The following is a 15173-nucleotide window of genomic DNA, read 5'->3' as shown; positions in this document are numbered from 1 at the left end:
TTGGGTGCACAATGTTTGTCTGATAATTTTTTTTCCTATCTTGCATAGTTTGACCGCAAAATGCAATTGTTCATTTTTGATTAGTTTAAATGCGGTCAAAATATGAATTTTTAATTATTCGAAAAAATTCAAAAAGTTGATGTGATAATCTTGTAAGGCTATCGAAAAGTAAAATTTTTCTTTTCAAGTACTATTAACAACTGTACAAACAATTTTTGAATCATGAAGAAATTTGTACTCAAAAATTCTCAAAATGGGCTCACTTTTAGTATTTTTATCCAAAATGGCTGACTAATGAACTTGGCATTTAGCATAAAAGACTGTACGAAAGGCCACTCTAATAGATTTTTTTTTCAAAAGTTATCGTGCTCACAGACAGACATAAAGCCAGACAGACACATTTGTACAAAAACCGGGGGGGGGGGGGTCAAATTTTACACAAATCTAATACCTTCTCTGGTGAGAATGTAAAAAACGTTAAATGACTGAAAATGATAGAAAACACACTTTAAACAAATAACTTGTTTATACAAGTTTTTTATTGTATCATGATGGAATATCTTTATATTATGTTAATTTATGAAAAATCGACGATTTCAAGAATTTTTCTGTTATTAAAGAGCAACGGGAGCGTCAAATAGAAAAAATTATAATCTTTTTCGTCATATTTATTTATTTATAAAAAAGTTGATAAACTAAATTAAATATCAGGCTTGTGCAAAAATAATAATTTTTAAACAATATTATTGTTATAAACAAATAACGTAATATAAACAAACGTAAAAGCTGAAAAATATTTTTAAGCACATTACTGCATACTTCAATAAAATACCCCTAGGTGATTTTTGAATGAACGAAAAAAAAAATTATTTGAACAAATAGAATTTTTGTAAATTTTTTTTTCGTTTTTCACGATTTAATGTATAACAATGTTAAGTAAACCTGATAACGCAAACTAAATAAAAATAATACTATTTTGAACTTTAAACAAACAAACAAAGTTAACAATTTATCCATCAAACATTCTTTATATCCTCTCCACTCCCACTGAATGCCGAAAAAGCCTTTTCAAATAAATTTCTATATTCAGACATATAGCCAGAACGAACAAATTGTCCCAGAAAAAAACTGAAGGTATCGTTGAAGGACTATCATCCATACCCCTTTGTAATTTTTGAATCATTGAAAAAATATTATTGTTTAAACAATGATATTGTTTATAATATTTATAATTTGTTCAAACAATCAGTGAACAACAATTACAACTGACTGACAACTAGGTATCTAATATGGAATATTTTAGAATAGAAACCAATTTTTCAAAATGCAAAAATTCCAATTTAAACATTGTTTTTACCCCCTCCACTCTGACTCGAAAAATCCAGTGGAAATGATTTTTAAAATTGGGAAGTATAGCTAGAACGAACTAATTAACCCAGAAAAAAACTGAAGGTATTGTTGAAGGTCTCTCATCCATATCTCTAGGTGATTTTTGAATCATTAAAAAGAATGATTATTTAAACAATGATATTGTTTATAATATTTATAATTTGTTTGAACAATTTCTTGCATTTTGAAAATTTTGTTTACATTCTAAAATATTCCATATTAGATAGCTAGTTGTCAGTCAGTTGGAATTATTATTCACTGATTGTTCCTACAAATTATAAATATTATAAACAATATCATTGTTTAAATAATAATTTTTTTTCAATGATTCAAAAATCACCTTGAGATATGGATGAGAGGCGTTCAACGATACCTTCAGTTTTTTTCTGGGTTAATTAGTTCGTTCTAGCTATAGTTCCCAATTTTCAAAATCATTTTCAATGGATTTTTCGAGTCAGAGTGGAGGGGGTAAAACAATGTTAAAATTGGAATTTTTACATTTTGAAAACTTTATTTCCATTCTAAAATATTCCATATTAGATATCTAGTGTCAATCACTTGGAATTGTTGTTAACTGATTGTTTAAACCAATTATAAATATTATAAACAATATTATTGTTTAAATAATTTTTTTTTCAATGATTCAAAAATCACCTAGAGATATGGATGAGAGGCCTTCAACAATACCTTCAGTTTTTTTTCTGGTACAATTTGTTCGTTCTGGCTATATGTCTGAATATAGAAATTTATTTGGAAAGGCTTTTTCGGGATTCAGTGAGAGTGGAGGGGATATAAACAATGTTTGATGGATAAAGTGTTAACTTTGTTTGTTTGGTTAAAGTCAAAAATAGTATTATTTTTAATTAGTTTGCGTTATGAGGTTTTACTTAACATTGTTGCACATTAAATCGTGAAAAACGAAAAAAAAATTATAAACATTCGATTTGTTTAAACAATTTTTTTTTCGTTTATTCAAAAATCACTCAAGGGTATTTTATTGAAGTATGCAGTAATGTGCTTGAAAATATTTTTCAGCTCTTACGTTTGTTTATATTGCGTTCCCATTTGTTTATAACAATACAATTGTTTAAAAATAATTTTTTTGCATAATTCGAAAATCACCTAGAGGTATAGCTGAGCCGAATTTATATATGTTTTTATTTTTTTGATTGGACAATTACTTTTGTTTAAATAAATTCCTCAATTTGCAAATCTATATGTGTAGCTAAATTCAGGGTCGTAAAATATACTGTTTCCTCACTGCGCACTGGTTCCATGGCGCTTCGGTAGGGCCGCATCTGAACAATCTGCCCTACTTACCTTGGGGTCAGATCTAATAGATGTTGAAAGTCCAAGACAACCTAGACATCCGAGCTATGCAAGTGGTGCGGCATGAACTGAATTATTCCGGATGCAAGTGCAACAGTAGGAAGGTGGAGACGATAATGAGAACTAATTGGCCGGGCCGGTGGCAGACCAACTAGTACGTCCAGTACCTCCTAGTTCGACACCTCGTACGTGTCTAACTTCCATCTATTCTAATCTATTCCATTATTTACGGTTTACACTCACCAATCAGTCTTTCCTAAAAACAGGACATTTTTGACAAGCTAATTATCAAAAATAGCCGCATTCAGGCAAACTCTAATTGCCTAATCGGACTAGGCTAGTCCTTCCACAAGAAGTCTGTCAGCTTCGGGCAAACATCATCCTGTGATGACCCACCCAGACCAAAATTTTTTCAATTCTCCTGTCTTTTGAATTTTCAATTCGGCTGCAATTAAAAAATAAGAGAGGAGTACATGAATCGTGAAGAGACTTCATGTTTTTATTCTTGTCCGATTTTTTTTGTGACATAATACATTAAGTGGGGAGATTTCTCTGAAATGGATTGGAGGTGAGTTTGGAGAAAAATCTTCTATGGGAACATTTGTTTTGTAATGTACAGTAGTAAAGTCAGTTAAAAATGTCTCTTGACCTAGTTATCTCGCAAAGAGATAAATTGCTTTTCATGTGCTGATTTTAGATTAAGATAGATGTTCATGCTTGCCTTAGATTCAAATAAGTTTTTTGCACTTTTTTGTTCACAAATCTTTGATTTCTTACACAGGTCTCTACATCCGATTTAGTAGAAAGTGTACTAATGCAATTAGTAGCATTTAGTCTGACTGTTAATTCAGTAATTTTTGTCACATTTTACTGAATGTGATTTTAAGATTTGTGTTACTGAATGAATTATTAAGGGGATTTTACTAATCTGCTCAGTAGTACTGATTTAATAATTTAATGAGTAGCAATTAATTAAGAAAAATTTTAGTATTAATGAGTGCAATATCCTAATGATTAAACAAAATTTACAATTTTAGTAATATTTAAAAAGTAAAAAAATCGTTTTCTCAACAAACAAAAAATTAGTAAAACTATCAAGACAAAAACTAATAGATAATTTTTCATGAAAAAAATTATTTTTAAATTGAAGAATCGTATGACATTATTATTTTTCACGTATCTCGCAATTTTAAGCAATTTATAAATTAAAATTTTTCTTTAAAAATTGTGCGTTGAAATTCTAAAGAATTTTGGAGGGAATGATCTGCGATTAGAAAATAATGGCACTAACATGGTTTTGTACAAAAAAAACTTCAAGTGAAAGTTCAAAATTATTTTAGATATACCGCTAAAAGTAAGTGGCGTCCTTCGTACAGCACATGCGTACGTACGCTATAAAAAACGCTTTAGGAAACGGGGAAAAGGGGGGGGGGGCAACAAGAGTAACTTTACGAACTTAAAAATTTGTAAGACAATTTTACATTTTTTTACGAATATTTGAAAATTTTGAAGGTACAAAGAGTTTTTTGCAAATTTGACTTTAAAATTCATGCCATTTTTAAAATTTATAAGATATGAAGGCTTTGCGAGTTACAAAATAATAGAAAATTGCCATGTTTTTTTTTTTTGGAATTAAAGGGAAAAATTTTTTTTTAAGAAACCAGAACTTTTTTTTACTAATACGAGGAACTGATATAGGCTACTTACCATACATTTTCTGTTTAGTATTTTTTTGCTTTCCGAAAAATAAAAATTATTAGAAATTTTTTTGAAAACCTTGCCGTTTTTGCCGTTTTTGACATTTTGTTAATATATGAAAGTTTTTCTTATTTCAGTATGTCCAGTTTTTTGTACTTTTTCAAATCTTTTAATTTTTTTTTGTTTTCTCATCTAGGGATACATTTTTATTTTTTAAAACCTTGCCTTTTTGCAATTTTTTGGAATATAAAGGTTTCTTTCTTTTTCAGTATATCCAGTTTTTGCACTTTTTCGAAATTCGCAATAAAATTGAAAAAATACTAAAAATAGTACCCTTATTATAACTTAAAAAAAAATCATTTCTAAAAAACCCTTGACTTTTTCCTGAAAATTTTTAGGAGTAATATGATAACATTTTTATTAATATTAAAATATAAATTATTGTAAAACAATTGCTTCAGATTGCTGGTCTAAGGCTCTTATTCACTAAGCTACGGAAGACAAAATTAATTTCTTTACAGCCCCTAAAAAAACATAACTCCAATCAACTTTAAAATAACACCAAAATAAATGTAAAAAATATAAAAACATTCGAATGTTTAAGAAATTAATGTTAGAAATGTAAATAATTACGACGGAACTTAACTTTTATGGGTTGTGAAGTGATTAATCTCGTGTCTCTGTAGCTTGGTGGGTAAGAGCATTTGACCAGCAATTTAAAAGTTCTTTCCACCATAAGAAAAAAACATTCAACAATAATTTTTTTAAACACTTCATCTCCTAAAAATCTTACCATCAAAAAATTAGTTTTGTTGAAAAATAATATTTTTTTGGTAGTTTAACAGAGTGGTGGAAAGTTGACTTACTTTGTTAAAAATTTACCTTTTTATTTGAAGATTGATCTCTTTGTTGGAAAATTTTTACTTTTTCGTTGAAAATTAACTTTTTTTTTAGCTGAAAATTGAACTATTAGATAACTGTTTTTTATTTAAATAAAAATGTTTTTTGGTTAAAATATTATCAATTTCACTCTCTGTTGGTAATTTATCTTCTTTATTTGAAAATCCAACTGCCTGTTTCAAAGTTGAACTATTTTGTTAAAAAAAATTTTTCAACAGTTTTCTACTAATTTAGATTTAAAAGTCTGAGAGATGAATTAAGTTATTTAAATTTATTCGATCAGGTCACAACACTCGAGATATTTTCTTGCGATATTTAATTTTGTTTATTAATAATAATTAACTTAAAGCTATATATATATAGTGCAACATAACATTTTGTGAAATATCGAAAGTCCAAAAGACATTAAAATATAAATTAATTTCAATAGTTTGATGTCACTCGCAACTATTTCTGACATATGTAGTAAATTCGTTAATTAATATTTAACCTTTTCGAAATTTGTGAATTAAATTATTAAATTTAAACGCGGGATGCGTTAATGCCAGAGGGTTAATTGCACCTTTTAGTACCCAACGAGGTCGTGGTCGTTGATTTCACGTGATTTAAATTGAGTATTACTCAACGTATATTACACATCTAAAACATTATGTTATTGATCCTAACTATTAAAGAAAAAATGTTTTATTTATTTTTCTCTTCAAGTGAAGAACAACTGGTCTCTACTGTTTCATAAGAAATTGTGTCTAATTTTAATACCTATTTGGCTTTTGAGTTTACAAAAGCCATATTTGGAAAAAAGCTTCACTTCTCGTTATTACTTCAGGATTGTGGCTATGGCAAGGAATTATTTGCAATTCCAATAACCTGACCTCGGACCTCTTTTCTTTTCCTTTCTATACGTAAGGTGGGAGGTTTTCAACGGAGATGAGTTCAGAATACTTGATGAACGACTGGTTCAGAATCGAGAAATTACTCTTAGGGGTCATTCACAAATTACGTAAAGTATTTTTTTTCAAATTTTTAATCCCCCCCCCCTCTCTTCCACAAAAAATCTTTGAAAAATTTTTAAACTTTGAGAGAGAACATATATAAATCCTGTTAATTAAATAAGCAATATGATTCATTTGCTACCAAAAAAGATGAATTTTTAGATAAAATTCAAGAATTCTCAACTAAAAAGTTAAATTTTTTAGAAGTAAATACAATTTTTCAGTTTTCAAGAAAGTTCTACTTTATAACCTAATTGTTAAATGTTTAACCAAGAAGAAGAATTTTTAAATAAACGAATTTCAATCAAAAAGTTGAATTTTAAACTAAAAAAGATGAATTCTTAAACAAAAAGAATCATGTTCTGTATTAGAAAACGAATTTTCGAATAAAAATATTAATTTATTACCAAACAAACTGAATTTTTATTAAAATTTAAGACTTTGTAACTAAATATTTAAAGTATCAACTAAAAAAGATGAATTAAAAAAAAAAGAATAAAAGTCAACAACAAAAAAACTAATGTTTATCAAAATATTTTAGTTTTAACTGAAAATTGAATTCTTACTTTTAAAAAATTATTCTGGACTAAAAATGATCTAGTTAAATTTTCAATTACCAACGTAATTTTTCTAAGAAAAAACGATCAACTGTAATACCTAGTTATTAAAGTGTTTTAAAAAATGAATTATTAATTCAAAAGATTCATTTTTAATACAATTGAAGAATTCTCTACCAAAAAGTTGAATCTTCAACTAAAAAGATGCATTTTTAAACAAAAAGAATAATTTTCTACCGAAAAAATCAAATTTTTAACAAAATTCAAAAATACAGAACAGTTGTTTTTTCAAATTAAAAAAAAAACTTTTAAACTAAAAAATTAATTTGCTACCAAAAAAAGATGAATTCTTAGATAAAATTCCAGAATTTTGAACCAAAAAGTTAAATTTTTAAGAAATACAATTTTTCAGTTATTAAGAGAGTAGTTCAACTTTAAAACCTAATTGTTAAATTTTCAACCTAAAAGAAGAATTAAACAAAATTAATTTACTATCAAAAAAGACTAAATTTCAATGAAATTCCAAAATTCTCAATAAAAAGTTGAATTTTCAACTAAAAACGATGAATTAAAAAAAAAGAATGATTTTTTACAAAAAAATTAATTTTCAAACAAAGAGATTAATTGAATCCCAAAATACTAAATTTTCATTAAAATTTAAGAGCTTTCAAATTTTTTTACCAAATAAAAAAGAATTTTTAAAAGAATAGTTTAATTTCCAATTAGAGAGATAAATTTTGAATTAAAATATTTAATCGCCAACCGAAAAGATCAACTGTAATATCTAGTTGTTAAAGTTAAAAAAAAATGAATTCTTAATTTTTAATACAATTCAAGAATTCCTAACCAAAAAGTTGAATTTTCAACTGAAAAGATGAATGTTTAAATAGAAAAATTAATTTAATACCAAGGAAGATGACTTTTTACCAAAATTCAAGAATTTTAAACCAAAAAGTTGAACTTTTAACTAAAAAATAAAAAATTTTAAACAAAACGATTAATCAAATACAAAAAAATAAAATTCATAACAAAATCCAAGAATACTGAACAAAAAAGTTGAATTTTGGAACAAGAAGATTAATTTATTACAAAAATGTTAAATTTTTATAAAAATTCAAGAATTCTGAATTAAAAAGTTGAAGTTTCAGCTAAAAAAGATTCATTTTTAACCGGAAAGATTAATTTACTATAAAAAAAACAAGAACTCTCAACCGAAAAGTGGAATTTTCAACAACAAAAAAACGAATATCTATCAAAATAGTTCAGTTTTAAAAAACAGTTGAATTCTTACTTTAAATATAACCTTTTTCGGCCAAAGATGAAATAAGTAAATTTTCAATTACCAAATTAATTTTTCAAATGAAAAAAAGGTATTTTTAATAAAGCAATTTCCAAGCAAATAGATTAATTTTCAACAAAAATTTTGAATTGTCAAACACAAAATTTAAATTTGAGAAAGTAGTTAAACTTTGAACTTCAGTTGTTAATTTTTTAACCAAAAAGATGAATTGTGAAACCAAAAGATTAATTTATTACAAAAAAAGAGGAATTTTCAATAAAATTCAAGAATTCTCAACCGAAAAGTTGAATTTTTAACTGAAAAAATAAATAATAATAATTTTCTACATGAAAAAGAACGAATTTTTAACAAAATTATACAATTTGCAATCAAAGAGTTTAATTTTCATCTAAAAAAGGTGCGTAGTGTGCTTGGGAAAATTAATTCTATTTTCAAAGTTAAATTTTCGTTTTGTTAAAAACTCGAATTTTGAATGTAAATTACACTAGTTTATCAAAAATTAACCCTTTAGCTACGAAAAATTAGTTTTCTTAAGTTCAAAATTAACCTACTTAGTTGAAAGTTTAATTACTGTGATAAAATTTTTTTATGAAAATGTACCACAGATTGAAATTTAACAATTTGGTTAATTTATTATTTTAACTAACGTTTAACTGATTTGAAGCTAAAAATGTATAAAAATGTTCAAAAATAGACTGTGGTTGCAAGCATGTCTTTTTGCGTTGTAAATTCCACTATTTTTTCTAAAACTAACATTTTTATAACATGGCATTCTTCTTTTACAGGTTGAAAATTCACCTACTTAGTTGAAGGTTTAATAAATTTTCTAACAATTTTTCCTATAAAGATTCGTCGCTGATTAAAATTTTATTATTTTTTAAATTAATTATCTTAGTAATTTCTAACGTATTTTTGGTTAAAAATTTATATATTCAAGTTGAAAATTAAACTATTCGCTTCAAAATTCTTTTTTTTTTTAATTAAAATTATTACTTTGCAGAAAATTAAAATTATTTGTGAAAAATTAATCCTTTTCGTAAAAGCTTATGTTTTGTTGTTGAAAACTGCACTGTTTTGTTGAAGTTTTTACATTAAAATTCGACTATTTTGTCAAAAATTTCCACTGGAAATAAGTATTTTTAGGTTGAATTTAACTGATTTCAATGTAAATTAAAAACTTTTTCTGTTAAAATATAAATTTTTTGTTAAGTATTTGTTATTTATTATTAAAGATTTAACTGTTTTCTGTTCAAATTAAAAAATCTTTTTCGTTGAAATTTCACCTGTTTCAATTTATATTATATTTATACATTTTCTTGGAAATTTGACACTTTTAGTCGAAAATTAATCTTCCTAGTTAAAAATTTATTGTTTCGTTAACAATTCTATTTTTTCGTTGAAAATAGAACTATTTTGTTCGAACTTTGTTTTATTATGCTCAAAACTTCATTTTTCATGCTCAAAATTTAAATAATTCACTTTTGGTTGAAAATGCTGTTTTGTTCGGAATTAATTCTTCGAAAATAAACTATTCGAATTTTTTTATTAAACGTAACTATTTTTGCTTTAAAGTTACAATTTTTCTGTTAAAAAATAATTTCTTTAACAAATAGTTTCATTCCTTCTTTTTGTTGAACATTTTTTTAGTTGAAAATTTAACTAATTAGTTGAAAATTTATATATTCTGTTAATAACTGAACTATTTGATTAAAATTTCAATTCCTTTGTTTAAATTAAAAAACTTCTAATTTTTATTTTTCTTGTATATTTAACTGTTTCGTTGAAATTTTATCTTTTTGCATTTGAAATTTAACTATTTTTGAAGAAAATTTAACTGCGTAAATATTGATTTTTTCTTTGTTAAAAATTTAGTTTTTTTTTGTGTTGAACATTCTTCTGTTTCGGCAGCATTCTTTTTGTGAAAAATTGCAACTATGTGGTTGCAAATTCAGCTTTTTTGTCAGAATTTAAACCATTTATACAAAATTTAATATTAATGTTGAAAACTCCACTATTTCGATTAAAAAATCTTCCTTTTTGGTTACAACTTCATCTTTTTTGTTTTTCAAATCTAATTATTTTGGTCGAAAATTTAACTTTTTACTCTTTTTACTCAAAGAAGCAACTGTTTGGTTTAAAATTTATCTGTCTAAGTTCAGGACTCAACTTATTATTTGTTCAAATTCGTCTTTTTAATCAACTCCTTTTCATTAAAAGCTTAAAAAAAACTTTCTTATAATATTTAATTTTACAGTTTGTATCGAGAATTCATCTTTATTGGTTAAAAATTCAACAACTTTGTTCAAATTTTAACAACTTTCTTAGAAATTATTTGTTGTTGTTGAACAATCATCATTTTAACTGAAAATTCATCTTCTAGATTCAAAATTTAACGAAGCATTAAAAAATTCTTTTTCTTTGGTAAAAAATTAATCATTTGAGCGGAAATATTTATCTTTTTTTTTATCAAAGAGCTCTGTTTCACCGGGACCATAGTACAATAGGGTTTACCGCAATGCTGACAGACGTAGATAAACCAGCTTTATAAGACAATAATAATAATAATTTCACTATTTATAAGAAACAAAGATTCTTTTATCTGTTTTCATTAAAAAAAAATTGTTTACACGGTTAAAACTAAATATCATTGAGCCCGATAATTGAGTTATGCAACAGGATTATTTCCCAATATTTCAAATACAAGGAGATGTGATTTGGCAAGTGTCCAACTTGTTTATTGACAGTTTAAGCGCGGCCTTTTTTATTCACATTGATTATTCAGGAATGAATTTTATACTGATTTATGCAAGAAAATATTATTAATATTGTTATCAATATTATTGCAATTATTATATTGCATTCATTTTCAAACGCTATAAATTCCTAAGATTTTAAGTAACAATATTACATTTTTAATAAAATACATGATTTCCGTATTCATTTAAAATGACAAATCTTCAAAGAAAACAGTCGAATTGTTAACCAAAAATCTGATAGTTGAAATTTTTAATTAAGGCGAATATTCATTAACAAAAAAAGAAATTTCCAGTAAATACATTAATTTTCAAAAAATCGTTGAATTTTCGATGTAATAATGTAATAATCAACAATTGAATTAAGCCGAAAAAATTCATTCTAGAAAATTTAAAGTTATAACCAAAAATAATTTTTTGATAAAATAATATTGAAAAATGGAAGCAAGATGTTGAATTTCGAAGTCAAAAAAAAAGATTTCTGCAGGTGAATCATTAAAAAAAAAATTAACCAGAAAAATACATTTTTAACCAACTGCTTTAACTTAACAAAAAATAACCTTTAACACAAATGTAGCAGCTGATATTTTAATTAAAAAAATACAATTAAAAATACGAATTCTCCACAAAACAGTTGAATCTTCAACCAGAAAAAAAACAGTTTTAAGAAAATTGCTGAAGTTCCTAACAAAAAAGATTTTAGTCAAAAGAAAAAAAAGTGATCGCAGTTGTTTCCCATAATTTGAATCGAATTTTTACCAAGTGCATAGTTAAATTATAAACAATCTACTTTTTAAAAAAACTTTTTAAACAGACAAAAAAACGAATTTTCTACTGATGAAGTTAAATTTTAATTCAAATAATGAATTTTTATTAAAGAATATTGGTTTTTGACAAATTTTTAATTAAAAAACAGTAAAAAGATTTTAATCTTAAATCAAAAACAGTAGAATTCAATTAAGACGACAAATTTTTAGAAGACTAGTTTAGTTTCCACTTAAAGAGATGGTTGCTCACTAAAATTTTTAATCTTTCACGAGAAAAAAATTTTTTTTTAAATTAGTTCAACTTTCAACTATTTATTTGCATTTTCAATTCAAAAATTAATTTAAAACAAAAAACATAATAATAATTTTTTTAATGAAAAATATTTTATTTTAAAAAACGATTGTGAGATTTTGAAAAAAAAACAATTCATTCAATAGTCAGTTTAATATAAAACCAAAAAAGATCAAATTTGTAGCAGAAGATATGAATTCTCAGAACAGAGATTTTAATTTTTAAACAACTAGGAATTGTGAAGCAACAAGGAAAAAAATCAACCAAAATGTTGAATTTTGAAACGAAAAAGACCAATTTTCTGCAAAAAAGTTGAATTTTCAACAAAAAAAGTTCATTTTCAAACTAGTTGTTAGATTTCTTAACGAAATAATTAAGTTTAAAAACACAGCGAAAAAAGGATTTTCAATGTGATTTTTTAAATGCTACAAGTTACTTTATGAATAACATTTTCTTAGCTTAATTTGAAGAATGGAAGTTTTGCTTTTTCTTAATTTTTTGTTTGTGAAATGTACAAAACTCTTATACATTTTATAGAAAATTACTTGAAAAATGAAAGATTTTTCGGTCAGTAAAAAAGAAATTCAAGCAAATAGTGTAATTTTGTCGTCAAAAAGATGAAATTTTCTCAAAATTCATTTATTCAATTTATTCAAAAGGACGACATTTCATCAGAATGGTTAAATCCTTAACCGAAGCAGATTAATTTTCAACCAAAAAGTTTTATTTTCAACTGAAAAAGATCAAATTTGGATCAGAAGAAATATAATTTGTACATAAAAAATACGAATCATCTAAACGTTGAAGTTTTTGCCGAAAGGCGAGTTTTCTACAAAATAGTAGAATTTTCCAACTGAAAATATCATTTTTCAAAAAAAGATGAATTTTCAGTCATTTTACAAAGATGACATGTTACTTGTTAAACACCACTTTTTTCAAACTAACAAATTTTGGGGAATTAAAGTTTTGATTTATTTTTAATTTGTTAGTTAAAAATATTTCTAAATAGGTCAATAAAATTTAGAGCGTTTTATATATTTTATAAAAAATTTAAAAAAAAAAGTTTTTTCGACCTAGATAAAAGTCCAATCTAATTGTTGAACCTTAATGCCAAAAAGACCAATTCTCTCCCTTTAAAAAAAAGGAAAATTTTAACCAAGAAAGATTTTATCAGTCAAAAAAGATCAAAAATTTCGACCAAATTATATTACTATGAGCTATCAGTTTGTTGCACAAAAAAATAATTTTCTACCAAATAGATGAATATGCTACTAAAATAGTCAAATTTACATTCCTGAAAGAATAATTTTCAAACAAAAATATGTGCTTTTAAAAAAATGTTTAAAAAGGAATTTCAATATTCTATAGCCTAAATAATAATATTTCAAAGTAACATTGAAGTTTATTTTTAATTGTTTAAAAATATTAGGTCATAAATCAAATACAGTTATTGAATAAATAATAAATTAATATAAATCTAATACAATCAAAATGTAAAAAAATTTAATCTTATAAAAACACGTTAAATATAAATAAATAAGATTCAATACGGTTGAGTCAATTAAAGAACATTTAAATTAAATATTAATTGAACAATAATAGTTATTAAATTAAATAAGTTAAATATAATAAGGATTAAGAAAATAAATCATGAGAGAGTTTTGAAGACAGAAGTTGCATGAATCGAAGGAATAAGTGAAATATTGGAAAAAACAATTTGAAAAAATTTTAATTGAAAAAAAAACAAGAAAGTGGCTTAAGAAATTGTTAGATAATTTTAATTTGCTCTTGATCATATATATTTATAACTAAAAGCAGACTTAATTACTAAAAAACTTTCCACTGCAATTTGTGTTACAAGTTGTTGTTACCCTCGGTACTAAAAATCAAGGAAGACGTTCAGAGACGATAACTCGTTCGGACATAAAACTAGACATTTAAAGAAAAAATAATTAGTGTGCTTAGGAAATTCGAACTTGAACGACCCTCGGTAAAGATATATCTGACTTTTTAAAGAGGATTCATTCCATATTGCTCCGCGTCTCGTTTGGGCGGTGTACCGTGCTATATCGCGATTAGGCGGTGTACATCTCTTCATCACGTTTGATCGCTTTATAGCTCCAAGTCATTTTCTTTTACACAGGACCTGGAGCTATTTAGCGATTAAACGCGACGAAGAGGTTCATACCGCCCAAATGCAATATTGCGCGGTACACCGCCCAAATGCATCTTGGCATGTTGCACCGCCTAAAAGCGACGTGGAGCGGTATGTAATGGCAGCGTCGATATAACGAGCGAAGTTTTTTTTTAATTGAAGCATTTCTTGAATTTTGTACCTTGACTTCAACTCGTTTTATAAACCGGAAAAGTTGTCGGGATAATTTAAAATTTATTGAACGTATTATCTTAAATCTTATCTTTAATTTCCGTTTAAAAACTTTAAAAATCTGCACAGGTTCTTGAGAAAAGAATAAAAAATTTCCAAGCGTATCTGCCTCGAATTTCTGTCGGCAATCATCGCTGTCGGGCGCGGGAGCGGTATTTCCCGATTTTTGAAAAAAAATTTGCACCTTTAATTCAACTCATGCTATAAGTTAGGAAAAATGTTGATAAAATCTGAAATTTAAAACACAATTTTTTTGACAGCTTATCTTAAATTTGTGCTGATGAAATTTAAAAAATCTTTACTGGTTTTTGAGATAAGACTAGAAATGTCCAAGCGTATCTGCGTCGAATTTCAGTCGGTTATCACCGCTGTTGGCCACGGGAGCTTGATCCCCGAATTTTTTTCGTATTTTGTACGTCAAATCCAACTAATGATATTCTGAGATATGAAAAAACATGTCCAAATATCCGCAGATACTTTGGATATTTTTTGTCACATTTTGGAATCTGGTGAAGATTTTTTATAATATTTTAAAGATTACGTCCTGTGAATTTTAAAATTTTTGTTAAAACTTTTTTGATAATCTTAAAAATAAACTTTAACGTTTATTTGAAACATCATTTTTTATGCCATTAAATATCAAAATTTTAGTTTGTTAAAAATGAAAATTCTAAAATTTTCTTAAGAAAATGAACTTCTTACGATAAAAATGTTAAAAATTCATAAAAAATTTGTCTTCGTGTCTGATAGTTTATCAATTTGGTTAAAATTAATATTTGTCATTAACTGAAAAATCTTTTTTGGTGAAAA

The 15173-nt window shown here is 25.6% G+C and overlaps 1 protein-coding gene across 1 annotated transcript in view; it reads left to right on the top strand.

Moving 5' to 3' along the window:
* The first annotated feature begins 3222 nt into the window (after window positions 1–3222).
* Window positions 3223–15173, top strand: part of LOC117168279 (sodium/hydrogen exchanger 9B2) — a 234645-nt gene continuing 222694 nt past the window's right edge. Inside the window, exon 1 of the mRNA XM_033353796.1 lies at window positions 3223–3286. The gene's annotated coding sequence lies outside the window, so the exon portion shown is untranslated. The remainder of the gene's footprint in view (window positions 3287–15173) is intronic.

The sequence above is a fragment of the Belonocnema kinseyi genome, chromosome 2, assembly GCF_010883055.1.
Source record: "Belonocnema kinseyi isolate 2016_QV_RU_SX_M_011 chromosome 2, B_treatae_v1, whole genome shotgun sequence".
Taxonomy (NCBI): Eukaryota; Metazoa; Arthropoda; class Insecta; order Hymenoptera; family Cynipidae; genus Belonocnema; species Belonocnema kinseyi.
The sequence above is the reverse complement of the archived record's forward strand: the minus strand, read 5'-3'. Positions and strand labels throughout refer to the sequence as shown.